Raw genomic sequence first — 23,352 nt, 5'->3', positions numbered from 1 at the left:
ACCTGAGCGCAGACTTAACTCTGAAAAGAGAGGCAAACATTCAAGAACGAGCCCCTTCACAGCCCACTATGTAGAAGTGGGTACTGCAGTTGCTGGAGATTAAGAGTCAAGATCGAAATGGTGCTGGAAAAGCACAGGTCGGGCAGCATCTGGATTTTCCTGCTCCTCGGATGCTGCCTGACCTGCAGTGCTTTACTAGCACCACTCTAATCTTGACAGTGGCTACGATGGCCAGGCCTGGGAGCAGACCCATGAGAAGGCCCTCTGACCTGCCTGCCCCTCCCTGCATGCGGTGTCTGGAGGTCAGGAGCATGGGACTGAAGTGCAACCAAAATCTGAGGAGCAGCCCCTTCAAAAACCTAACGTAGGGGCTAACAAGAACATAGCTTGCAACTCCAGACCCACAGAAGGAGCAAGGGAAACACATTTTGGTTGAGCTAGTAATACTTTTACCTCATGAACAAATAAAAAATGACCTGCTCAAGATGTAAGATAAAAAATGACTACACTGACTAGATAAGAGAGAAAACAATATACAAGCTTTCAAAAAAAAACTCATGAACCAGGATCTTAACATGGTGGCACAGTGGTTAGCACTGCTGCCTCACAGCGCCAGAGACCCGGGTTCAATTCCCGCCTCAGGCAACTAACTGTGTGGAGTTTGCACGTTCTCCCCGTGTCTGCGTGGGTTTCCTCCGGGTGCTCCGGTTTCCTCCCACAGTCCAAAGATGTGCAGGTCAGGTGAATTGGCCATGCTAAATTGCCCGTAGTGTTAGGTAAGGGGTAAATGTAGGGGTATGGGTGGGTTGCGCTTCGGCGGGTCGGTGTGGACTTGTTGGGCCGAAGGGCCTGTTTCCACACTAAGTAATCTAATCTAATCTAACCTGTACTATTCCTTTAACAGCATACTTTTGCATGATCATTCCATGATAAGCAGCTATATAATCAATACGTGACACATTGCGAAATATGCAACTCGGAAAAAAGAAGAGGTTAGTGGAATGTGTAAGCGAGTGGCTGGGCCATTCAAATCATAAAATCCAAAATTTGATTGCAAATTATGGCCAAGATATCTGCTTTCATCTGGACCATATTGGCAGAGTCCAGAAATGGGATCACTCACCAGGACATCACTGCCTGGAAACTCTGTACATGTGGATTGCCGCGGGTAGATGAATGACTAAACTGGCTGCAATGCCTCTCCTTTGCCAAACCGCCTACCAACACTCACTGCGTTCAACAGGAGGCACTGCTATCTGACATGAAGCAAACAGAAGCTAAATCAGCAAGAGGCCAGCAGTCCAGAAAAGGAGAAAACAGACTAACGAAAGGAAAAAGACAGCAGATCAAAACTCTTATTGTTTATCCTGTGAGTGATTAGAATTTATATCAGGGATTATAGATCCAAACTATTTAACATTGCGTTAACAGAAAGAGAGAGACAGATTTACAACACATGGACATGATGGACTGAATGTCCTATCAAGCAAGAAGAGTTATGCTTTACTCCACGTTCCAGCTCTCCATTGGTCAGCCTGTAGATTGTAGCACTGAAAATGTGTTGCTGGAAAAGCGCAGCAGGTCAGGCAGCATCAAAGGAACAGGAGAATCGACGTTTCGGGCATAAGCCCTCCTGAAGGGCTTATGCCCGAAACGTCGATTCTCCTGTTCCTTGGATGCTGACTGACCTGCTGTGCTTTTCCAGCAACACATTTTCAGCTTTGATCTCCAGCATCTGCAGTCCTCACTTTCTCCTTGTAGATTGTAGCACTCCAAGTACTCAGCCAAGGGCAATTTTTATAAAATGCCACTTTTACCAGGCAGTCAATTCCAGACTTGCATCACCCTCCGAAAAAGGTTTTTCATCTTCCTGCCAGTTACTTTAACCCAAGATCTTCCAACTGTTGACCTCCATGTTAAATGGAGTGGGTCATTCCAATTCCCTTCACCTTAGTCCCCTCAAAGTTTATACACACCAATCAAACCTTCACTCAGTCTCAGCTGTTCCAAACAGCCCCAGCCTATTTTTTTTTTAAAACTGGTGGTACGAGAAGTCTGGAATAAAAACACAACATGCAGGAAATACTCAGCAGGTCTGGCAAAATCTGTGGAGGCAGAAACAGAACACGACCAGCCTTTTCGCTGGGGAGAATACAATGTTAGATTCTCTCTCCACGGAGGCTAGTCCTGCTGGGCATTCCCAGCTGACCCAATCTCTCCATTTGTCACAGCTCTCCATTCCTGGCAACATCCTATATCATCTCCTCTGTACTCACTCTAGTGCAATCACAGCCTTCCCATAATGCAACCCAGAACTGTACAAAGTTCAGCAGTGGTAAACAAATTAATCCCAAGTGACTAGGTCAGGGTTAAGGTTAGCATAACCTCCCTGTTTTTAAGTTATGTCTCAGCTGATAAAGGGATGTACCCCGAATGTATTCATAAGCACTTTATCTACCTGTCCAGTCAGTCACTGACTGAGATGTGGATGCCAAGATTTCAACTCTTTAAGAATGCCACCTTTTGTTGACATTCCCTCGTCTAGTCAGCCTTCCCCAAAAGTACTGTCCCAAACTCCACTGGAATGAAGTCAACCTGTCAATTTGTTGCCCATCTTGTTAAATTGTTTCAGATAAAGTTAAGTGTACACAGGTGGAAGACAGTTGCTTAAATCCTACCTACTCCAGAGGCGTGTAATAACATTTCGTTGAGTAGACAAATAGGTTAAATCCTACCTATGGACCCTCCTGTGGCATCCCTACCCCTGCAAGCCCAATCTGCTGCAGAGATGTGTAATAACATTCCTGAGCAGACTAACTAGAAAACAAAAAACTAGGCTTAAATCCTACCTGGCCAGCCCCTGCGGTGTAATTGGTCAGCCCACTCGGCTATCAACAGAAAGGTCGAGACCACCCAGGAGCAAAGTATTTGATGTTTGGCGCTCCAACAGTGTAGTGGTAGAGTCCCTACCTCTCGGCAGGGGACCCAAATTCAAGCCCCAGTCATTCAGACTGCGAGTAATAATAATATCTGAACGTGCTGATTAGAAAATATCGTTAAATCAGACCTGGGGGGCCGTCTTGTTGCGCAGTGGTAGTATCTCTATCGCAGACCCAGATTCAAGTCGCACCTGCTCCAGATGTATCTAATAACATCTTTGGAAAGTTTGATTAGGAGAAACAGGTTAAATAAAAAGAAAACAAAATCCTACTCGGGGTCCCACTTGTGGCACAGAGGTAGGTTCACTACCTCAGGACTGGGAGGCAAGCGTTCAAGTCCCACCTGCTCCAAAGGTATACAATAATATCTCTGAACAGATTGATTAGAAAATATCCTTGCATCCTACCTGTACTGGGGGTTCTTGTCCCTACCACTGAGCCAGGAGGCCTAAGTTCAAGTCTAATCTGTCCCACAGGTATGTCATAACATTGCTAAACAGGTTGATGGAAAGAAAGAGACACAACTGCTAATTTTTAATTTGGGTACTCCAAAGAGTATGGTGTCTGACTCCAGGTCAGAAGATTGGCACACAGTCCCCTCATAGTAGGTGGAGTTTTCACAGCAGATTCTGATTTTGTGTCAAGACAGAAGTTGATGGGAACATTCCAAAAATTGTACAAACAGAGACTTATTGACACAAGTGGAGTAGAGTCGGGAGTCAGTAATGTTTCAGTTGTGAATAAATCTATTCCAAGTAGACTGGCTTTGAATTTTTAGCTTACCGGCTGGTTATCAGGAGTATAAGCCATCAAATCAGCCTACAGGTCGTTCTGGTATAATGTGCACTTCATCAATGCAAATTGGCTATGACGCGATTGACGACTGTGCATGATGTTTGGGTAACACAAACATTCGACTGAATAGGTATAGCTATCTTCTACAGCGTGGGGCTTCAGAGAAACACAACTGTCACATTGTGGGGGAACAACCTGTACTGCTACCATCCTGTGATCTATCTCACTATTAATCACATGGCCTATGCCTATATCATTGGAAACCATCTTAAATCGTTCACTTAATTACTGGTCGTTGATATATAGGATAACCAGCAAGTAGCCAGCCCTGGGCCCCGCAGAACCCCACTACAAAGAGCCTTCCAGTCACAGAAACACCTGACAACCAACGTTCCCCCATCCTTTGTTTCTGCTGCAGGAACCTCCAAAGTCAAAGTCAGGGGCTTCAGGAAGTGGAAGCCAATAGGGACTCAGGGTGGTGGCAGCCAAGTGGTAGTGTCGCTGGACTAGCAAGTCAGAACCTCACACCAATGTTCTGGGGACATGGGCTTGAATCCCACCAGAACAGATGGTGAAACTTGAATTCAATAAACTCTAGGAGAGAGAGCTAGCCTCAGTGATCATGTAACCATCCTGATTGTTGTAAAATCCCTTCTGGTTCACTAGTGTCCTTCAGGGAATAAAATCAACCAACTTTACTTGGATTAGAAAAATAATTTACTTTTTTTTTCAAAAAAACAGACTCAGGGCCCTCTTGTGGGACAGTGGTAGTATCCTACCCCTGCACCAGGAAGTCCACGTTCAAGTCCCACCTGTGCCAGAGGCGTGTACAGTAACTCCAGACCCACAGCAAGGTGGTCGACTGTTGATTGCCCTCTGAGCAGTTAGGGAAGGCAAATAAGGGGCTGGCCTATCCAATGACACCCACATCTCTACTGAATAAATAAACAATATTAGCACACTAACCGATATGCATGGAACCTCCAACCCACTGTCCAACTTAGGTGGAACATTGCTGGCTACCACAGCAACATTGCTACCTGCCACTGAACCAATTTTGGAATCAAAATGCTATTTTCCCACAAACTCCACAAGCACTTCATTTACTGACCAGTCTGCCATTGAGACCTTGTCGAAAGCCCTTCTAAACTCCACTAGATTATGTTAAATGCACTAATCTCATCAACCCAACTCATTACTTCTTCTAGTTAGTCAGACACAACCTTCCCTTGATAAATCTATTCTGACTGTCCTTTAATTAACTCATGTCTTCCTAAACCAGGACTTCAGCATGACTCAGAATTTTGTCGAATCATCTTTTCTCCACCAATGACTGACCTCTAATCATGACAATTTAGTTCCATCTTCCTCTTTAAAAAGAGGAAGAAAACATTAAAACGCCCTACTGTCTTCTGGCAACACATGTCGCTAGAGAGAACTTGAAAATGATAGCCAGAACTTCCACTATTTTGCCCCTCGCTTCCTTTAGCAACCTGGGATACATTTCACCCAGTGTGGTGCTTTAACCACTTTCCAAGGAAGTTAAACACCTTAAATGGGTTCTTCCTCAACACTGTCCTATTTATTATTTCAAATTCTTTAAGTACAACTCAGTTTTCCCCAATTCCCATTGACTCCTGTTTTGCAAGGCATCCTCTGAGCCATACCTAAACATTCGCTACCCTGATGTTAAGTGGATTCATTAACGTCTCCTCTGCAATTCTGCTCTTTTGTCCATGTTTGGACAAAGTCAGTAATGAGGTTAGGAGTCGAGTGGCCCTGGCAATATGCAAGCTGAATGTCAATGAGCAGGTTATTGTTGAGCTACTTGATAGTACTGTCGACTCCCTTCCATCACTTTCTGATGATTAAAAGTGGACTGATTGGATGAATTGAATTCAGCCTGCTTTTGTCGGCAATTTTCCACATTGCGGGAAAAATGCCAGTTTAGTAGATGCACTGGAATAGCTTTACCAGAGACAGAGACAAAGCCAAAACTGAAGCATTAATCTTCAGAACTATTGCCAGAAAATTGTCGAGTTCTAAGGCCGTTGCAATATCCACTGCTTTCAGTAATTTCTTGCTATTACACAGAATTAATCAAATTGGTTGAAGACTAGCATCTTATTCAGGGGACCTCTGAAGAGGCTGAGATGGATCGTCCACTCGGCGTTTCTGACTGAAGATTGTTGCAAATGCTTCTGTCAAGTAATTTGCCCTGATTTACTGGACTCTTCCATCATTGAAGATGGGGATTTTTGCAAGGCCTCCTTAATTGTCCACCACCGGTCACGACTGGTTGTGACAGGACTGCAGAGCTTAGGCCTGAACAGTTGGTCATGGGATTGCTTAACTATGACGGCAAATAGTCCTGTCTTGTAGGTTGACACCATTTTATGCATCCCTGGTACTGTGTCTGGTATGCTTTTCTACACTCTTCGTTGAGTCAGGATTGACCTACTAGCTCAGCAGAATGGGGAATGTGGTAAAAACAATGACTGCAGATGCTGGAAACCAGATTCTGGCTTAGTGGTGCTGGAAGAGCACAGCAGTTCAGGCAGCATCCAAGTAGCTTCGAAATCGATGTTTCGGGCAAAAGCCCTTCATCAGGAATAATGTGCTGGGCAAGTAGATTACAAATTGTGATTTAATGAAATTCTGATAAAAATCCTCAGTGCCTTGTGGATGCCCAGTTTCGAATTGCTAGATCTGTTTGAAATATGCTTATTTAGTATGTTGGTGGTGCCGCACAACACAAAGATATCTAATTGTGAAAGATTTCACTTCCAGAACTACAATATGGTGGTCAGTCCAACTAATACTGTCATGAACAGATCCATCTATGATAAGCAGACTGGTGCGAAGGAGGTCAAGTCCTCTGGTTGGTTCTCTCACCACTTGCCACATACCAAGTCTAGCAGCTATGCCATTTGGGACTCACCCAGCATAATGCATCATGATGGGAGGCCCCATCCAGACTATAGGCTATGCCATTGCTATCCTCAGTGCTTCCTACAATTGGTGCTCAACATGGACCAGTATGGCATTCTTAAAGTGAAAACAAGTGCCATGATGATCATGCACAAAGCACACCTGATTTTCTATTTGCAAACTACCATTCTAAAACTGCATTTAAAATCAAACCTTAACTGCTGTTTTTACACAGGACTCCGACTGATTTATACTCTCAATTTTATTTGACAAGGATACTTATTTCAATTGTTCTTAGGTTTTAGACAAATTCAACGTTTACCAATTTTGTTCATTCATGGAGAACAATGCATTTATACTGAGGTTGTACATACAGAGGGCTCTTGTGGTGCAGTGGAAGTGACCCTACCTCTGAACAGGAAAGCTGATTCAAGTCCCACTTGCTCCAGGAGGGTGTGATAATATCTCTGTACAGGTTGATCAGAAAATAGGTAGCCATTGATGTACTCGATATACATAGAGGAGACTCTCCAGGATTTCTAGTGCCCTAAATATTTGCCTGCAAGTTTGACCTTAATAGGGAGGAGGAGTGCATTATAAGCTTTGGGAAGTTCCACTCAGAGCTTCAAATATGGTGCAATGTAACACTTGCAAAGCATCATTTCTCCCAATGGTTTCTAACTTAATAAAGCACATGCTATTTGAAAGATTAAAACTGCAAGCAAAATGAGCAGTAGGCCAAGTCCCCACTTTAGGTTGCCCTGTTTCAGTTTGAGGAAGGTTCACACAACAGTTTGGAATTGAAAACCTGACTTGCTTAATATCAATTCATTCAAAGCTGTACTTTGAAAAGGAACACAACAACAATATTAAGTGAGGAATTCACTGTAAATGGTTTTATCAGAACAACCCAGTGGATAGCACCACTTTGCAAGTTTCCTATTACAAGAGGAAATTATTTCCTTTCCTGAGGATGATTTTGCGGATGGTAGGACCTCAGATTCTTGGACCTTTTTTTTTAGACCTATCCAGCTATTACTGAGTCTATTCTCTCAATTAAAAATCTTTCAGCTCAAAACTTGACTCCTTGCAAAGTGCAAATTGAAAAAGAAAACTGGCAGCTTTACACCAAGAAAGCCTCAAAAATGAAATGTTGCAACGTGCGTCTAAAAGCACTCACTTCTTTTTTTTGCTGTCATTTAATCCAATATACAAAAGTTGCTGCTCACTCAAACGATCAGTAAAGAAATTTACATACAATCATTGGCTGCTTCACTAGTTATTTAGTTTGCTATGTATCAATGCATTTCAAAATATTTCAATACCTAAAGCATGATCAATCTGATGAAGAGTCATCTTGACTCAAAACTTTAGCTTGCTTTCTCTTTATTGATGCTGCCTGACCCACTGAGATCTCCAGCATTTTTGTTTTGTTTCCAGTAGAGATTCCAGGATCGGCAGTAATTGGTTCCCTCATTCTAACATGGTTTGTATCAACTGGAGTACTAATTTCATTGCCTCATACTACGGTTGTCTGGGCTTTAATCCAACAGGTTGTAATGAAGCAGCGGACCACTTTACATCAGCCCAACGTGGGGATGCAAAACTCCTGCCAAACCCACCACCTCATCTTTTCCATTCAAAACTACGAGCATTAACTGACTTCTCCCCTCCTACACCTAAGGCACTGAAGCAGTCATGCAGCAGTAATCGTATCTTGGCCGAGATTGCCAAGTTCAACACTAACCAAAGATCAGACACTAAACATCTGCACGTTGATAATGCATTGCCGTAGCTAACTGAACAGGCTTTCAGAAGAGCTCTTCCTCCACTTATTGAAGCAAGGCAGCAGTGAGAAATTCATGACATACCTTTGAAGTTATGGACTAGAGATAAAGTCTCCACGTTTAACCAGTTTTCCAACTTTTAGATGAAACGAAGGAGAAAACGCTGAGGAAACAAAAATAGTGAAAAGCAAGAATAAGTAGGATTGGACTACTCTGTGCTAAAGTTACCCTTTCCTTCTTTCTGCAGCTTAACCAAGGTATTTTAAAAATTCATTTTATTCTGCCTACTCTCCCCACCCCATCAACTAGCATGACTAGAAACACAGTCAGAGATACCAGTCAGAGAATGTGAAACATCCTGTTAGACAGTGGGCTGTGTCATCTGTTTAAAGGGGAAGGATATGGGTCAAACAATAAACTTCACACATTCCCATATTATAAAGAAAAATCTCTCTCATTCTGCAGGGAACAGATTGAAGTCATTTCTTTGCATTCTGCCTCGTTAGCCTATTCTGTTACTTCACCAAATGCTACCCCTGCTTTCATTTTTCTAATCCTCCAGAACAGACTTTGTTGTTATTCTAAAATGTACAGAAAGGCTTCAGATTTCAACCTTTCTGCGACGTTCCTGACCATGTCATAGCTCAGCTGCCTTACCAAGATAGCTTATTGCCTCCACGCTCAGAAACATCTCAAACTGACATAATATAGGACTCAACTCCAGCAATTCCATTGTTACAAACTTTCAAATACCTAATTAAAGTCAAAAAGGTGAACCTTCGGTCCAACTCATCCATGCCGACCAGCTATCCTATCCTAATCTAGTCCCATTTGCCAGCACTTTAGATTAGATTAGGTTCCCTACAGTGCGGACACAGGCCCTTCGGCCCAACAAGTCCACACCGACCCTCCGATTGTGCGCATATATTTTGAGACCCTTCCCATTTATATACCCATCCAGATGCCTTTTAAATGTTGTAATTCTACCAGCCTTCACCACTTCCTCTGGCCGCTCATTCCATACATGAACCACCCTCTGTGTGAAAAAGCTGCCCGAGGTCCCTTTTATACTCTCCCCTCTCACCCTGAACCTCTGCCCTCTAGTTGTGGGCTCCCCCACCCCAGGGAAAAGACTTTGTCTGTTCATCCTATCCATGCTCGTGATTTTATAAACCTCTATAAAGGTCACCCCTCATGTTTTCTTTAGGTCTTTGCAAAATTCATTTCTTATAGTTTCTGGTTTTGTGCTGAATTTGCTCAAGAACTAGCTCTACTAAAGAAAAAAAGTTAATTCACTGGATCAATTTTTAACCTTCAACAATGACTTACATTCAAATAGCTTCTTTCATGTAGTTAAAGCACCCCAAAAGTTGTGGAAGACCTTATTCAGACTGCATGGATTCCATTAAAGATCTGATGGAGTCTATAAGCAGGCTTTGCCTTACACTCATCAATCCCTTTAATTCTAGCAAACCAGTTGCCTATTTTCAACCCATCCTTCTCAATATTTCAACAACTACCCCATTTTAAAAAAAATCTTTCATCATACGGATCAACATTTATTGTCCATTCCTAACTGTCAAGAGGGCAGAGTGTTAACCACATTGCTGTGGATCTGGAGTCACATGCAGGCCAGAGGAGGTAAGGATTTCCTTCTCTACATGAAAGTAATGGGTTTTTAGGATAATTAATAATGGTTACATAGCCACCATTCATTCCAGAGCTTATTGAATTCAAACCTCATCTGTCATGGTGAGATTTGAACTGTAGAACAATCACAACTCTGGATTACAAGTTCTCAGGACATTACCATGACTCCACCACTTCCCCTTCATCTTAGATGAGTTTGGTTAGCTGCTGTAAACTTAGTAAGTTTTTGTGAAACCCATGATGGCCATTCTCGTAGAACCAAGTTTCTGAAACTTAGTTGTTATTCATGTCAGTGAGTCATTTGCCATCGCCCAACATTGCATTATCAGTTACTTGTGGAAAATTGTGTTTTACATTATCGTCTGACTCACTTTCAAATTGGTAAAAGTTCCCAAAGGCCCTGATCTCCATCCCACTCTATTTTTTTTTTTTTAAAAACTTCAGCTGTCCTCCCACTCATCCATTCCAGTACAGATGATGACAATCCGAGATAACAGACATCTGCTTCTTCCAGATATACATGTTAAATTTTCACAAGCTCCTGACTTCTTCCCATGCAATGCTACATTCACCATATCAGAGACAAACACAAAAATACAGCAGATGCTGGAATCAAAGCAGACAGGCAGGAGGCTGAAGAACACAGCAAGCCAGTGGAAGTGGAGAAGTCAACATTTCGGGTATAACCCTCCAGGTCTTAAGGAAGGGTTCTATCCAAAACATTCACCATATTGGCAACATATATGCACAATGAAAAATGGCTTTCTAAATCTTCAAAAGACTTTGCATCTTTGGAATACCTAATCAAAAGCTTTAACATCCTGTCTTTTAATTTTATATTTCCTTCCTCAATTCTTCCAAAATTAATAATTTTGTACTACTCTGTATTAATTCATGTTTCATATCTGTTCCAGTCTATCACAGCCTTGCTAAACCTCTTGCTGTTTTATCTTGATTTAAGCCTCTGTTGAGCATCCTCATCATTTCAAAATCAAATTCCCCATTCAAATAAAGCTATCATTTGCCTTGCAGGTAGGTTAAAAAAAATAACAACTTTGGATCTTGAGAATGGAGGAAGAACCCTTGTACCTAATGCCTCAGTTGGTTTCAGTGACGTGTGACTTCATTTTTAGGTTGGAACCACAGATAGTTTCTTCCTGGAACTATCATTCCAGAGATTTAACGTGTTTGGGTTGAGTAAACTTTTCAGGGTTTTTATTCCAAAATTCTGGTCTGGGACTAACAATAACTCGAAAGTAACCTAATCCACCTAACCTCAGGATCACTTGTCCACAGAGCGATTCTATTCCAAAGTCTTTTTTCACAGGATTGTTCCACTCAAACAAAAGTGACATTACATGTACTTCTCTCTCAGCTATGGGGGTTTCCTTTAAGGTTAAAAATTGACGTCTCTAACGAACTTGGAGGCCCCATTATCTAACAAACTGGGTGGCAAAACTACCAAAAATAAACAAATCCCCATCGGTATTGCTCGCAACCCACTCACTCTAAAGCCAGGCCTCAAAAACTATTTTTTAAACTGAAACAAGGATGATAGAAATACTTGCAACTTAATTATTAACTTGCGTTTGAGCTCAATTTATTGTTGCCACATGCACTAAGATACATTAAAAGGTGTTGTTTTGCATGCTATACATCATATCACACAAAGTGAATCAGGGTGCAGAATACAGTGTTACAGCTGTAGACAAGATGCAGAGAGAGAGATCAACATTAATATTTGAGAGGTCCCATCGAAAGTGAGAACAGCAGGGAAGAAGCTGTTCTTGAATCTTTCGTAAGTCTATTCAAGCTTTTGTATCTTCTACCCGATGGAAGAGGGTGGAAGAGAGTATAACTGGGGTGGGAGGGGTCTTTGATTATGTTGATTGCTTTCCGGAGGCAGCGGGAAGTGTAGATGGAGTCAATGAATGAGAGGATGCATTGCGAGCTGGACTGGGTAGTGTTCACAACTCTAGTTTCTTGCGATATGTGCAGAAAACCCGATGCATTCCAATTCCAAAAACAAAAATCAGAAACCAAATTCACAAAAAAAATGTATCCAAACAGTTTACATCACAACTGAAGGAGTTAACAGGACTCTGTTGCTGATATAATAGAACATGACTGAGCAAGAACACGTGCGTGGTCGGGGCAGGATTTCTGTGCCATGCTCAACTAAATCAAACAAACTTCAAATATTTTATACTGCAGCCTTTTCAAACATCTATTCAGTGCTGTTAGCCCAGCAGAAGGAAAGATTTTCATTTGGAGTTGGGAGGTCATGGTGGGCTGTACAGGACATTGGTTAGGACATTTTTGGAATTCTGCATTCAATCCTAGTCTCCCTTCTATAGGAAAGATGGTGTTAAACTTGAAAGGGTTCAGAAAAGATTTACAAGAATGTTGCCAGGGTTGAGCGATAGGGAGAGTGTGAATAGGCTGGGATTATTTTCCATGGAGCATCGGAGGTGGAGCAGTGACCTTATAGAGGCTTATAAAATCATGAGGGGCATGGATAGGGTGAATAGACAAAGTTTTTCCCCAGAGTGAGGGTGGGGTGGGGTGGAGTACAAAACTATAATATACAGGTTTAAGGTGAGAGGGGAATGATTTAAAAGGGAGGAGCAACATTTTCACGCAAGGGGTGGTGCGTATGTGGAATGTGCCAGAAGAAGTGGTGGAGGCTGCTATAATTACAACATTTAAAAGGCATCTGGATGAGTATGTGAATAGGAGAGGGTTTAGAGGGATATGCCAGGTGCTGGCAAATGGGTCTAGATTTATCTCGGATATCTGATCAGCAATAGATGAGTTGGACCAAAGGGTCTGTTTCCATGCAGTACATCTCTATGACTCTTTTTATACAAGAAAATGGTCCGGCATTGGAGCTGCACTGCCACTCGTGGAATAAGACTAAAAATTAAACATCTTTAAAAGAAAAATTATAGATAATTAGGGGCATTTAAATCAGAGTTTAGAGATATACATTATAGAAACAGACACTTCAATCCAACTCTTGGGGGAAACGATCATTGTATTTCAAGAGGGGCAATTTTCCTTCAAGACTGTAAACACACTATCACAATCAATCATTCAGGGAAAAAAAAACAAGCAGTCAATTCAATTGATTAGATCAGCATTCTGATTCAGATAGTGGATTAACCATTATGTTTATTGCAGGTAAGTGTAGAAACCTTACCCTGAGAGATAATGTGAAAGACTTGCAGCTGATTTCCAAAGGGAAGACTTTTTCAGGAAGTAGGTTGTCCCAATAAGTTTCCCAATATAGGAAAAAAGTGCGCTAAGTGTTATGCTTGGACCAGGGATTGTATTGAGTGGGAGTGAATGGGAAGTGGCTTGCTACATTGGAATTCTACAGTCTGCTTACTGGGGTCAATAGGTTCATGTGGAGTTGAAAGTATATGCAAGTGAGATTTGGCGATACTGAAAATAATGAATCAATCGCGGCCGGTTCAAAACAAAAATAGCAAACTATAAAATACCATGTTTCCTGGATGCCTTAAAACTACAAATTTCAGGAGATACAAATTATAGAGCATTTTTTGGTGCATTGGTTTTAATATAAAACAGGAAGACCTTCCAGTGGACTTGTTTTTAAAAACTAATTTGCAGATAATCAAACAGGCTTGAAAGGCAAAAGTCTCAAGTATGTACAAAAGGCTATGCAACATTGATTAAGTGGAAGACATCAGGAAAGGGTTAGTGTTTAAATATGCAAATTCTGTACAAGGAGGCACAAATAAAATCAGAAGAAAAAGAAAACTTTGTTAAAGCTCCAGTACTCCTGATTGGCTGTGGAGATGGGCAGCAGGTTCCTTCAGGATGGGAAGGTGAACATGAGTTTGATTTCATCCTGAGGAAAGTTGGAACTTCCACTGTCATTCCTAATCCATCCCACCTCCACAAGCAGCACCACCTACAGGTAAAAGTAGCCACTGACACCAATTCTTTGGGGGCTTCAACAAGGAATTGTAACACCAAAGACTACCACAACTGCTTTTTTCTGCAGTGCCTTAACATAACAAAAACACTAAGGTACTTCAGAAGAGTTATAAAGCAAAGAGTGCTACTGAGTCACATCATTGGTACTCATTAGCCAACCAAAAGGTTTGGTCAAGGAGGACCTTTAAAAGGAAACAGCCAGGTAGCAATATGGAGAGGATTAGGGAGGGAATTCCAGAGGTTGGAGCCCAGGAAGCTGATAGCACAGTCTGCTATGATGGAGCAGTTAAAATTGGGAAAGCTTAACTCGTTTTAGAAGTAGACGTGTGCAGATATCTTGGAAGATTGGAGGATCAGAGCATATTCCCAAGTTTGGAAAGGGCAAAGCTGTTAAGAGATTTGCAAACAATATTGAGAAGAAAGGTTTTAAAGTTAACATCCCACTCAACTGGTCATTGAGCACAGCCGGGGATAATGGGGGTAGGGTGGGTAGATGGGGGGGGGGGGGGGTGCAAGAGAATAGAATGTTTCAGGCATCAGCCCTTCAGGGGATTCTCCTGCTCCTCGGATACTGCATGACCTGCTGTGCTTTTCCAGCACCTCACTCTCGACGAAGAATGAATAGATTTACCTTAATGCATGGAGTAAGGCAGATAGGTTGAGGATGCTGGTAAACACGTGATATGATGTAATTGTTAGAGATGTGGCTGACGGAGTGATAGGACTTTCAGCTCAATATTCCAGGATATAGGATCTTCAGGCAATACAGGGAAGGGTATAACACAAGTGGTGGTGTTAAACTATTGGTGAAGAAGTCAATTATGACAATAGGGAGGAATGACATCTTAGAAGATTCTCAATTAAGGCCAGACAGCTAAGTCTTAAAAACAAAGGTACACTCCTATAGAAGTGTCCTACAGGGAGTGTACCCTTCTCTCTCTCTCTCACATATTCATAAAAGAGATAGAAGGGCAAATGCATACACAAATTTTGCAAGTGCAAAGATAATAATAGATTACAATAAGAGAGGACAACAATAGATTTCAACTTTGCCAATACTAATTAGAATAGAGGAAATGTGAAAGGATTAGAGTGAGCAGAATTCTTAAAATATGTCCAGGAACATTTAAACCAGTTTGTAGAAAAATCCCACAACAGGAAAGGGTGATGCAGGATCTAATTTTAGGGAACAAAGTTGGGTATTTTTACATTTGTCAGTGTGCAGGGCATTTAGGTGATAGTGACCATAACACTAAGATTGAAAGTGGTAATTGAAAATGGATCAGGGTCAAAAGGTTTTATTACTGTGGACGGGGTTATGGGCAGATGTTAATACAAGCTGGGAACTGAGAAAAGCGAGTTAGAAGCAGTTTCCACTAGAAGAATGGACAAACTAGGACAGACTTTCAGAAAACAACTAATGAGTGTGCTAGGTCAACATGTTCCCATAAAAGGGGATGAATGGAACCAAAAATTCCATCAAACCCTGGATATCAAGGAATGTAAAGGATTGGATAGGAGGAAACGGGGGAAGCTTAAAAAGGTAGAAACCACACGTTCAGAACCTCAGAAGCGTAACGTTCAGCATTATTTTCAAATCCACAGTCCCTGTGCTTACTCAAGATCTGGACAATATTGAGGCTTGGGTTGACAAATGGTGACGAACATTTACAGCCCTAAAGTGCCATGTCATTACCAACAAGGAAGAATCTAATGATCATCCTTTAGCATTCAATGGCATTGCCGTCACTGAATTCCTGAGTAACATGAGTTTAGCATTAATCAGAATGGAACTGTTGAAGACATAAATATAATGGCTACAAGAGCAGGGCAGAGTCTCGCAGTAAGTAACTCGCCTCCCATCTCTCGAAAGCCTGACTGACTACCATCTACACAGCACAAATCAGGAGTGCGATGGAATACTCTTTATAAAAAAAAAAGAGCAGATACATGTGTACACAGTGTTCTCCACCAAGCTACCCATCATCCTGGCTTGGAACTACATCGCCATGACTTCACTGTTTGTTGAGTCAGAATACAGGAACACGCTTTCTAACAGCACTGCAGACATTCCTACTCTCCAAGAACAACAGCAGTCCAAGACGGAAAGTCACCAACACCTTTTTCAGGCCAGTTAAGGCTGGGCCAGCTAGCAACAGCCGGATCCCTTGAACAAATGAGAAAAATCCACATTTTAAAAGGCCTGTACTTTCTTTCACACATCTTATTTTCCAGGCTTCAGAGTCATTCAAGAAAGTGAGCAGAATGTAGCATCATACAAGCTTGAGTTTTCATATTATTAATGCATCATTCTCCGACATGAGTATTTCCGGCTGAGTCTACCCTTCAAAATATCTGCATCATATCTGCTATCTTGTAATATCAACTGGTCCTAAATAGAAAACTTATTGACTTGTTCCAGCATGAAACCATCACCATTTTTAGAGTTTATACTCAATCTTTATTCTGGGCTTCTAGATTTTACTTGATCTGATATTTTGTCAAAAATCACAACACTGGGTTCATTTGGAAGCACTAGCTTTCAGAGTGCTGCTCCTTCATCAAGTGGTTGTGCAATCGGATATTTTGTCAGGTGCCTTCTAGTTCGGCAAGTGGTACTGTACTGTCAGCGCACCACAAGTTTTTACGTTCTTGTCTCTAAAGTTTACTCCTGAAAGTACATCACATTCTCTGAATATTCGTTTGTACAGATTGAATAATGTTGGCAAAAACCTTGTTGTACTCTCCTCTTCACTTGAAGCATATCTAATGATCTCTTTTTAGCATGGATCTTATTTGGTCCCACTACAGGCGCTGGCTACATCTCTCAGCTTTGTTGTTATAGAGTCATAGAGAAGTAAAGCATGGAAACAGACCCTTCGGTCCAACCCGTCCATGCCAACCAGATATCCCAACCCAACCTAGTCCCACCTGCCAGCACCCGGCCCATATCCCTCCAAATCATTCCTACTCATATACCCACCCAGATTAGATTCCCTACAGTGTGGAAACAGGCCCTTCAGCCCAACAAGCCCACACCGAACCTCCGAAGTGTAACCCACCCAGACTCATTTCCCTCGGACTAATACACCTAACAACGGGCAATTTAGCATGGCCAATTCACCTAACCTGCACATCTTTGGACTGTGGGAGGAAACCAGAGCATCTGGAGGAAAACCATGCAGACACGGGGAGAATGTGCAAACTCCACAGAGACAGTTGCCAGAGGCTGGAATTGAACCCGGCTCCCTGGCACTGTGAGGCAATTGTGCCAGCCTCCACCACTTCCTTTGGCAGCTCATTCCATACAGGCACCACCTTCTGTATGAAAAAGTTGCCCCTTGGATCCCTTTTATATTTTTCTCCTCTCACTCTAAACCTATACCCTCTAGCTCTGGACTCCCCCACCCCAGGGAAAAGAGTGTCTATTTAACCTATTCATGCTCCTTGTGATTTTATAAACCTCTACAGCCTCCAGAGAAAACAGCCCCAGCCTGTTCAAAGAAGAGGTGCTGTGTGCCAGCAGCAGAATTGTATTCAACCACAATCCATCACCTCATGGTCTAGCATTCCCCTCACTCTACCATTACCATCAAGACAAGTGATCAACCCTAGTTCCATGAACAGTGCCAGAGATACCAAGCATACCTAAAAATGAGGTTTTAGCTTGAGGAGGCTGCAAAACAAGACCACCCTGTATGCCAAACAGTATAAGTAGTGAATAATAGACATACTCTCTGCCATCCAACAACCAGATTAAAATTCTGCAGTTGCGCCATACCTAAACGATGGAGCTATTTAACAATGGGAAGAGGCAGCTCCAGAAAAATCGCCAATACTCCACTACAAAAGATAAAGCTGAAACGTTTACAACAATCTTCAGCCAGAAATGCCAAATGAATGGTCCATCTCAAGTCGCCAACATCAGATGCCAGTCTTTAGCCAATTTGATTCATTCCACATGGTATCAAAAAAATACCTGAAGACAACACTAGATACTGCAAAAGCAATGATCTTTGGCAACACTGCAGCAATAGTACTGAAGACTTATGCTCCAGAACAATTCATACCCAGTTACAACATTGGCATCTACCCAGCAATGTGGAAAACTGCTCACAAGCAGGACAAATCCAATCCATCAATCACCAACCTACTCTCAATCGTTAAAGTGATAGAAGAGATTACTGACATTGCTTCCAACAGAATTTATTCACTAATAACTGATGATATTGTGCGAACTGCAGAAATTGGAGAGTCAGAGCTGAAATGTCGACTTCTCCACATCCAGCTTGCTTCCAGCTTCCCGCCTATCTACTTTGGATAAAGAGTTGAGCTGGAAAAAACATAGCAGGTCAAGGAGCCTCAGAAGGGGAGATGGGAAATCAACATTTCAGTCCTGGTAAAAGGTTCTGACCCATCAACTCCTCTGATGCTGCTCAACCTGCCGTCCTTTTTCCAGGTCCACTCTTTATCCACTTTCATTAATACTAACTTACACATTGATGTCCAATTGGTTGTCTGCCAATGCCACTTGGCTCCCAACCTCAGTACAGCTTTGGTTCTGGCACAGATGAAACAAAAACTCAATTCAGAGATGAAGAAAGTGACTGCCCCCGATATCAAGGCAACACTTGACCGAATGTTACCAATGAGCCCTGCCAAAACAGGAGTCAGTGAGATTCAGAGGAATTCTCTCCATTAGATGTAGAGCACTAAAGATGATAGTTGACGTTGTTGCACCAATGATTTCAGGTCCAAATTTTTCTAATCTTTCCTTGTACCTAGAATCTCTGCCGGAGTTTCTCACAGTAGTGTCCTGTGTCCAATCATCTTCAGCTGCTTCAGCAATGGCACTCTCTCATTCTTAAGGTCAGAAGAAGATACTTATTGGTGCTGAACATTGTGACTGCTGACTGCACAATTCCTCAGATACTGAGGCACTCCATTTCCAAATGCAACAAGACCTGGATAACATCTAGGCTTGAGCTGACAATTGCCAAGTAACATTCACACCACACAAGTATCAGGCAATAATCACCTTCAGCAGGAGGGTATCTACCTTCTGTCAATTAACATACAATGGCAGTTCCACAGCTGAATTCCCCCACTATTTCTAAGGGTTAGCACTAGCCAGAAGCTGAATAGGACAAACCATCTCAACCCAATGGCAACCAGAGGAGGTCAGAGACTAAGAATCCTGGAGTGAGTAACTCAGCCCATAGCTCACCAAAGCCTATCCACCATTTACACAGCATAAGTCAGGACGGTGATGGAATAGTCTCCACTTTCCTCGATAAGTGTGGGTCCAACAACACTCAAGAAACTCAACACGAGCTTGACAAAATAAAGAAACCCATTTGATTATATTCCCATCGTTCCTAGGCAAGGGCTCTCTATTTATTAGGATTTCACATGGGATACCCTCAAAAATGGTTATGCTCCCAGATAACAAGTGATTAACTGGCTCCCCTTCTTCAATCAACCCCTCTTGGTGGTCGCAAGAAGAATAGCTTTTCTGAAAGGTATCCATTCTGTCATGAACTGTAAAGAAAATTGGAGAGATAATACAGGCTCAACAATACAACTTTGAGGGGAGTACAAGAGGGACAAGCAAGCTCAGGGTCCTCTCTGGCCAGGCAAGTTGAAAAAGCTGTTAAGAAGGCTTTGAATCAAGAGTGTGGAAACAGGCCCTTCGGCCCAACAAGTCCACACCGACCCTCTGAAGAGTAACCCACAGACACATTCCCCTACTCTATATTTACCCCCGACAAAGACACCTAACCTACACACCCCGGAACAGTAGGGGCAATTTAGCATGGCCAATCCACCTAATCTGCACATCTTTGGATTGTGGGAGGAAACTGCAGCATCCAGAGTAAACCCACGCAGACACGGAAAATGTGCAAACTTCACGTAGACAGTTGCCTGAGGCCAGAATCTAACCTGGGTCCCTGGTGCGGTGAGGCAGCAGCGCTAACCACTGTGCCACCATGCTGCCACTTATACGATAGGGTGTTCAGTTCTGAGCAGCTTATTCAAGAAAGGATGTTAAAGCCTTGGACTGAATACAATGGAGATTTACCAGCTTGATATCAGGAATGAGAGATTTCAGAAACAAAGAAAGATTAGAGAAATTGGATTTAGTCTCCTTGGAGCAAAGCAGATTAAAAAGGTGACCTTACTGAGGTGTTCAAAATTATGAATAATTTTCAGCTCCCCTCCAAGCAATTCATCAACCTGACTTGAAACAATATTGCTACTCCCGCACCATCGCTGGGGCCAAATTCTGAAACACCCGTATTCACAGCATTGTGGCTGTTACCTCTCCCACTCCACCTGTCACAGAATATAGTAGTTCAAGAAGACACCTCAGCACCATCTTCTCCAGTGCAATTATACACGGCCAGCTAGCACTGCCCCCATCCTATGGAAGGATATTAAAGAAATCTCCTGTGAGGATTATACTATGAAAGATTCCATATCAGGCCACACCACCTGATTAAGTATCAGGACAAACCTGCCCTGGTGTGCTCTAGTCAACATTCTTCATGAAATTCATGACAAAGCATTAAAAAAAAGGGATGGGATTACAGAAGAGTTAAAACCGTCTTCCCAGTTGTAAAATATCTCCTGTATTTGCCCATATCATAAAATCACACTATAATTAATTGCTTTCCAAATGTTTTTATACAGTTGCAATACCAGAATATTTAGATGTGCATGCATTGTAGATTTAATAATTTAATTATTAAAGTGACAATCTTGCATCTAAAGCATTTGCCCACCTACGTTCTGGAATTTGAAAACACATGTGAGAATGCACACATTATGATTCTATAAAACAGGAAGATGCAGTAAAGATGTACAGCAAAGAAACAGACCCTTCAGTCCAACTTGCCCGTAGAAACCAGATAGTCAATACAAATAGATTATAAAGTCTGTATGTAGTTACTACCTACAGAAACTTCAGGTCGGCAGGTCGTTAAAATCATGTACATTCCCAAGGTCCATTATGTTCCTATGGTTTCAATGTTAATCCATTCTTCAGGGAAGGACAGCTGCTGGAAATTGGCAGGTTCCTCTTCAAAATATACAAATCAGGTCCAATTGTATCTTCAGTGGCCAACGTTTAGGCAGGAGCCAGAGGCATGCCAATTGTTGCAGCAAGTCATCAGGAACAGGAAAGTAGGCCTAAAAGCCATGGGCTTTGACTTCCTCTGATCTTCCCAATGAGTCAAAGAAGAGAATGTCAGCCTGGGTCACAGCGGCAAGATTTGACCTCCCTGCCCAAGATTTCACCTTCATCACCCTCTACAATCACGAGAGCTTTGCAAACAGTTGACAGGCAAGGACCACTCCTCCTCCTCTTGCCACGTGACATTCCGCATCAGCTAGCCTTGGTTTCCCATGCCATTTTGGACAAGAGATTGACTGAGGCTACATAGGTTAGCTACAGGTTGCTGAAACCACAGATACTCATCAGTCTCCACTAGCCTGAATTAAGAGTCTAATGACGACCGTGAAACCATTGCCAAATGTCATGAAAACTCACCTGGTTCACTAATGTCCTAAAAGGGAAGGAAACTGCCGTCTTTACCTGGTCTAGCCTACATGTGACTCCAGACCCACAGCCAATATCGTTCACTCTCAACTGCCCTCTGGGTAATTAAGGACACACAATCAATGCAGGTGTAGCCCATCACATCCTCATCCCATGAATAAATAAAAATTTAACACAATACCAGATTCTAAGTTTGTTCAATTTCCACATAACATGAGCTTCTTGTTAACAAATCGACAGGACAGCTGCTGCAGATAAACGTCACTATACACAAAGTTACTGGAAAATTGCTTGCCAAAGCTTTTTCACAATGCACCTCACAAACCAGCCAAACTACTGCACAATGCCGTGGCCAAAACATATGAAGAAAGGAAACATCCAAACTATACAAATCAAGATAGTTGCTGCAAGGTAATGAATGCAGTGCCGTTTGGGGGAAGTTCCTGCTGAAACCCACAAGGGAAATTCAGTCTGAATCCAAGCAGAGTGATTTGTTTCTTGGCACACGTCGCATCATCTGCGGTATGGTCTTCTCAACATTTATGCTTTTGTCAGTTCATTACCGTTCTTAATGAGCTGTGGCTACAGACATGACCAGCAATATCATAATATTATGGTCACATCATTACTCACAAATCCTGCAGGAAGTATCACCAGGAGCATTTCCAAATAGGAGAGATGCCGTCACTCTGGTACCAAGTAACTTTTATGAACATGTTTCGGATTTCAAAAAGATACAACTAAAAGAAGGGACTGAATGGGGGATAACTTGCTTTTTAGAATCAGACAGCAACGAAGGAAAGGAAACTCATAATACATTACAAATATCATGGTCAGACTTCAGAAAAAAATATGGGCATAGATGCTTGCCATCAGTTTATCTTTCAACATCTACAAAGGATCCATTCCACATCAGCAATTGCAAATTTATTTGAAACCAATAATGAGGTATATTTCAACAGTTTTGATTCTTTTCATCAGTGAATACTGTGCTCCACATAGTTGACTTCACAAACTACATAGCTCTTACAGGACAGAGAATGCATCAAACTATACAACAAGCACAGAAGAGAAATAAAACAGGAAGTTGGCTCTGCAAAGGAAGCTCAGGCTGGGCTTCCACAAGGTGAATGAAGCCATGTCAATGGAGCGAGGCAAACTGTAAGTTCCTCCTCTCCATCGCTTCGACTTAGTTTTGGATGGTTACGAGAAATCCTGCCTGATATACCAGGGAGGGCAGCATTACACGACAGCAGGAAGCAGCTGCCCTGACAAGACTGGCTTCGAGGCTGACAATCGACATGGGGGGGGAAATCGAACTCGGGTGATGCTAACCACTGAGCCACCATGCCACCCCAGTTTAAGATTGTGGTTGCAATCAACCACTCAATACAGACAGTTTATCACTACCTTTGAAAAGGTGGACTCTGCCTCCAAAATTATACCGTACGATGGGACTATGTTAATTCTAAATCACAACTTCCATTCCTGGTTGTGGCATGCATCAATGTGTAGCAATAACTTGCTTTATCGCAAGTTGGAAATTCCAGCAGTGCTGCTGTTAATCTGGCTGAGATTGATTTCCACTTCAATCCCACACAGTGGAGCTCACCTGCTCACCCTTTATAATGCTGCATGTGAGCACCACTGAGTGGGATTGAAGTGGAAATTAATCCCAGCCAGATTAACAGCAGCACTGTTGGAATTTCGACCTTTCGATAAA

At 42.3% G+C, this 23,352-nt stretch overlaps 1 protein-coding gene across 2 annotated transcripts in view; it reads right to left on the bottom strand.

The window, feature by feature from the left end:
• Nucleotides 1-23,352, bottom strand: part of rhbdf1a (rhomboid 5 homolog 1a (Drosophila)) — a 308,833-nt gene that overhangs the window by 221,642 nt on the left and 63,839 nt on the right. For both annotated transcript variants that reach the window (XM_072559432.1, XM_072559434.1), the window contains exon 3: nt 8,537-8,615. The gene's annotated coding sequence lies outside the window, so the exon portion shown is untranslated. The remainder of the gene's footprint in view (nt 1-8,536; nt 8,616-23,352) is intronic.

Source organism: Chiloscyllium punctatum, chromosome 40 (genome assembly GCF_047496795.1).
Source record: "Chiloscyllium punctatum isolate Juve2018m chromosome 40, sChiPun1.3, whole genome shotgun sequence".
NCBI classification, from domain to species: domain Eukaryota; kingdom Metazoa; phylum Chordata; class Chondrichthyes; order Orectolobiformes; family Hemiscylliidae; genus Chiloscyllium; species Chiloscyllium punctatum.
The sequence above is the reverse complement of the archived record's forward strand: the minus strand, read 5'-3'. Positions and strand labels throughout refer to the sequence as shown.